Source organism: Mauremys mutica, unplaced genomic scaffold (genome assembly GCF_020497125.1).
Source record: "Mauremys mutica isolate MM-2020 ecotype Southern unplaced genomic scaffold, ASM2049712v1 000470F_np12_subseq_174431:340995_obj, whole genome shotgun sequence".
NCBI lineage: Eukaryota > Metazoa > Chordata > Testudines > Geoemydidae > Mauremys > Mauremys mutica.
In genome coordinates this window covers 57088-62474 of record NW_025422971.1, presented here as the reverse complement: position 1 = coordinate 62474, position 5387 = coordinate 57088, and the positions used below count along the sequence as shown (strand labels likewise).

The 5387-nt window shown below is 50.2% G+C and overlaps 1 non-coding gene across 1 annotated transcript; it reads left to right on the top strand.

Annotated features, from left to right (window-relative positions):
• Positions 1 to 4286: 4286 nt before the first annotated feature.
• TRNAV-AAC lies at positions 4287 to 4359 on the top strand. The gene has a single exon. It is a non-coding gene; the product is annotated as a tRNA-Val (tRNA).
• The last annotated feature ends 1028 nt before the right edge of the window (positions 4360 to 5387 follow it).

Here is a 5387-nt window from a genome sequence, read left to right as displayed (position 1 = left end):
GAGAAAGTTGGGGTTCTTTAGTTTCAAGGAAGCTGGGTCTTGTCTCACTCTCAAGCTGTGTCTATACTATTGGGTAATGCGGCTTTAAAGTGTTTTAATTAAACAGCTGTTGCATGTCCACACTATGCCCCTTGTGTCACCAGAGCACATCCACTCTAGAATCTTGGATGGCCACAGAGAGCAGTGCACTGTGGGTAGCTGTGCAACTGGCTGCAGGGTGTTTTGGGAAGGGTTTGCAATGCCTCATGGGCCGGTACAGCATCATATGATGCAGGTTTCTCTATCCCACCGTTCCATGGGCATCTTACTAGATTGCCAGCTGCTTTTCAACTGCAGTGTGCGTGGCGGGGTAGAGACTGAGTGTGTGTGTGGGGAGAGGGAGTGTGTCGCACACTGTCTCTATCTTCAGACAGCTGCTGCAAGCAACCAGGCCTGAGGCAGGGGGAGGGGGCAGCCCCAACATCAGCCCCCGCTTCCCTCACTGGCTCAGCTCAGCACAGCAGCCTCTGTCACACACACACACACACACACTGCTGCTGAGCTCTGTGTCAGGGGTGCTGGAACAGGGGGTTTAAAGGGCCGTGGCCCCACCACTCTTAACTGGCTGTTAGGACAAATGATGGAGGGGGGAAAGGGGGAGTCTTGGGGGGGGGAGAGGCATTCTGTGGGTGTGGCCTCGGGGGGAGAGGTGGTGTGAGTGTGGGACCTTGGGGAAGGGTTTTCATGGGAGTGCCACAGTTCAGACAATAGTGACCCCCCACTGTAAGGAAGCTCCCGCCGCCCCTGCTCTGTGTTGGTAGCGCGGGAGAGAGCAGCGTTCCAGGGCAGTGATTTGCTCCCCGGGGCTCCGCCAGGGGCGCTTGGGAGGCTGCAGGGAGCCCTGGGCCCTTTAAATCACCAGACTGGGGAAGCCGGGCCGGGCTGGCACAGCGTACCCGCTCTTGCCAGTACCTCATACCGGAATGTACCAGCTTACGTTCACCTCTGGAAGGTCCTCGCGTGGATCAATAACTGGTTAAAAGCTAGGAAACAAAGGGTAGGAATAAATGGACAGTTTTCAGGATGCAAACAGGTAACTAGTGGTGTCTGTACTGGGACTAGTCAACATCTTCACAAACGATCTGCTAAACAGCGAGGTGACAAAATTTGCGGATGATCCAAAACTACAGAGGATAGTTAAGTCCAAAGCAGACTGTGAGGAGCTAAAAAGAGATTTCACAAATCTAGGTGAAAGGGCAACAAAATGGCAGATGAAATTCAATGTTGATCAATGCAAAGTGATGCACATTGGCAAACATAATCCCAACTCTACATAGAAAACGATGGGATGTAAAATAGCTGTTCCAACTCAAGTGAGAGATCTTGGAGTCACTGTGGCTAGTTCTCTGCAAACATCCACTCAATGGGCAGTGGCAGGCAATAAGCGAACAGAATGTTGGGAATCATTAAGAAAGGGATAGAGAATAAGAGAGAAAATCTTATTGCCACTGTATAAATCCATGGTACGCCCATATCTTGAATACTGCGTGCAGATATGGTCGCTCCATCGTAAAAAAGATGTATTGGAATTGGAAAAGGTTCAGAAACGGGTATGGAGTTTCTGCCATATGAGGAGAGAATAATAAGACTGGGACTTTTCAGCTTGGAGAAAAGCTGACTAAGGGGAAATATGCTAGAGGTCTATAAAATCATGACTGGTGTGGGGAAAGTAAATAAGGAGTGTTACTTATTCCTTCTCATAACACAAGAACTAGGGGGTCACCAAATGAAATGAATAGACAGCCCGTTTAAAACAAACAAAAGGAAGTATTTTTTCACACAACGCACAGTCAACCTGCGGAACTCCTTGCCAGAGGAGGTTGTGAAGGCCAAGACTATAACAGGGTTCAAAAAAAGAGCTAAATCAATTCATGGAGGACATGCTCTGAGCCAGGATGGGCAGGGATGGTGTCCCTAGTCTCTGTTTGCCAGGAGCTGGGAATAGGTGACAGGGGATGGGTCACTTGGTGATTCCCTGTTCTGTTCATTCCCCTCTGGGGCACCTGGCTTTGGCCACTATGGGAAGACAGGATACTGGGCTAGATGGACACAGTCTGACCCAGTCTGACCGTTCCTACGTCCTTATGTCCTTATGCTCCTTTCATAAGATGCCTGGGATTCTGCCTCACAATGTGTCCCTGAGGTCTGTCGGAGAAAAACTCAGTTCTCGCTTTTTGTTTGGGTGCAGCAAAATCAAATACTTTATTATTTCTCCAGTAATTACAATGGAGGGAGAGAGTGCCATAGGACACAGGGTCGCCCCAGTCCTGGACAGGTCTCTCAACTGGTAAACAATCACAGCAAGCCTTTATACCTTTGTTACAGACAATTTCTAGCAATAATACAGACGGTAAAAAGCAACAAATACATTTTGTTTATACATAAGCCTTTCTGCTATCTTATTTGTCTCATTCCTAAGAAAAGCAAGCCTGCATATTTGGTTAGACTGTTGCAAGGTCGTAATAACTTTGTACACAGTTCTTGTCCTCTCGCCTCGCACTATCCTTGCTTCTACAAGTCTCACGTCATTAGGGTTACAGTATGGCCTGACTCTTGCTAACTGACTAACATGCATTAAAATCCCCTTCAAATCCTTATTAATTCTTTCCCTGTTTCCACAGGTCTCAGCCAAAATGCCCAGACAGGCAAACACTCTGGGCTCCTGAAGCCTCTGCCCCCCACCTAGTGCCTATGGCTCATCCCTGACCCTTGCTGCTGCTCCTTGCTATAGACTGTGAAAGCAGCAGAGGCAGCGCAGGAGCCTTCTGGGGACGCAGATCTGAGGCTTTGGGAGAGACACATTGTCTGAGACATCAGAGTGCTGCAAACCCTGCAGCCACCCCCTCAATCTGGGGCCTGTTCCAGCCCTGAGTCTGGGCTGCCGCGATCCCTCCCCCAGAGCAGGGTGCCCACAGATTACAGCCTGGAAATAGGCGTGTGAGACTAACTCCTGTTCTCCCTGACAGGGCCTCCCCTAGACCAAGTGCCTCACCCAGGCAAGACGTGTCTTCGGTGCCCCCCCCCCATGTTAAAATTTTGAATATCTTATTTTTCATTGCATTTGTAGCTCAGCTCATGATTTTGACGCACAATTTCGATGCATGATTTTCTCTGTCATATAAGATGATAAATTTGCAGGCTAGGTTCTGTAAACCTGTATTTATTCATGCCATATATAAGCAAATAAAACAAATGCATTTTCTTTAAGCATATAGAAACTTTTTAATTTTGACAGTAACTGAAATGTACTAACATCTAGCAATGGAGCACTCACCAGCACAGGGTGGGCCGGTATTAAATAGTGTTACAGTAGGAGACAGCGTTAGGATGTTAACCCCAGGCCTTTAGTTGAAAGGTCGCTTCTCTCGCCTTTCCCCCATGAACTGAAGCGCAGCATTAAAGAGATCCAAAGATTGGCCAATGGCATTTCCAAGTGCTAAAATAGCAAGCGATGTCGGTCTCTCATTGGCCATCAGCGACTGAAGATGTGGTTTAATGAGCCGGAGCTTCAAGGCGAGGGTGGCTCTGTCCACTGCCTTCCGTTGCGCTGCTGGGCCCCAAGTCCCTGGTGGCCAATATGTGACGCTGGGAGAAGAGAGTGGGGTGGCAAGTGGCGGCAGGACTTTTGCCACCAGGGTCTAGCTGCCCAACTTCCTCCTGGTACTGCTGGCCCCCCGTCGCCTTCAGGTAACCCAGGAACTAAGGCAGGAATAGGGTGAGGAAACAAGTAAAGCCGAGCAAGGAAGGCAAAAGTGAATCTTGTCTTCATGGGCCGCTCGCAATGACGTCCTTTTTCTGTGCCACAGCTGACAACAACATCCCAGACAGAAAAGCAGGAGGCCAAAAAGAAACCGAGCAGCTGCTGAAGTAGTTCAGTTGGGAGCGTGCTAGACTAACAGGCTCTTCTATCCTGCTTTGTGCACGGGTGGGATGTTTTCTGAAAGTGCAGCAGTTCCTTTAACTGCCACGAGTCCCTCATTTCAGGCTATGCAGCAGGAAAAGGCAGCATAGGCTTCTGCACCGAGTTGGCCCACCTGACCTTTCATTCTTCTCTTGCTCTTTGTCAGCAAGGGGAAGAAAAAGAAGCTCTCCCTCAAGCTGGAGTCACAAGGGCGACGTAAGGACGACTTCCTGAGCCCCGGCTCCAGTCCTCTGCTCTGCCTGCTGGCCCATCGAAGGGCTGTCACCACTTTCTCCAGGTTTGTCCATTGGTCTGTGTCAGGGTGAGCAACAATCAGGCAGATGGAGTTTCTGTAGTGTAGTGGTTATCACGTTTGCCTAACATGCCAAAGGTCCCTGGTTCAAAACCAGGCAGAAACATGCTGCCTTCCTTTTCCCAGATCCCCTTGCTGTTCAGGAAGATGCTCCTCCTTCTCCTATTGGACTGTCCGTGGGATAACTCCAACCCCTGCATGACAGAGGGTGCTGACAGCAGTGGAGAAAGCACCTTGGCATCAGGCTGGAGAACCTAGAGGAGTGCAGCATGTTACCATTTGGAGGCTTGTGGCTTGGCCTCCTCTGCTGTTGGAGGTTGGCCGGTGGAGGCCGGCTCTTCCTGCTGGCCTCCTCTGCGTGACTTGCCAAAGGAGGAAGTGAGGCAGGAATGGGGGAAAAGAGGAAAGTCGAGCTGAGGAAGGCTGGGCAGAAGCTAAGCACCTCAGTGCGGCTCAGTGGGGTTAATAGAGCGTCACCATTTGTTCTGCAAAGCCGGGGGAGGTGGCTGCTGGGAGGCAGAATTATGTGCCTGCCTCTTGGCTTCCCAGGGATGGCTCCTTGCAGCCCAGGAGAAGCGGGGTTCTGGGGGGACGGAAAAGCAGCAATGGCGAGGCTGAGTGGGCTCCTTTCTGGCTGACATGGTGGGCTGTGGTGGGTTTGGGAGTTGCCTGTAAGCCATAAGTGGACTTGGTGGAGTGAAAACCGCTGCGCCATTCTGGCTGACCTGGGGGAGCCATTAATGACTTGGGAGTGGGGGCAGGGCACTGGCTGTGAGCAAATGGGATCCAGGAAGCCCCAGCCTGCCCCTCCAGGGGCCGAGTCGTCTTCTCTCCTGCCATGGGGAGCCCGGCCTTAAGCCTGCCCAGCATGTGCTGCAGCTCGAGCATTAAGCCTTCCTGTGGCATAACCGAACTACGGCCTAGTGTAATAAGGTGTAAAGTTTAGATTGTGAATTTATCTTTAATTTCCATGGTAACTTTGCTCTTTTATGCCTACCGCTTATAATCCTTAAAACTCCATCTTTCTGTAGTTCATAAATCTGTTTTATGCTGTACTTAAACTGGTGTATTTTGCTTGAAGTTCGTGGGAAATCGCAGCTCCATTACAAGGCTGGTTCATGTACTATTCACAGT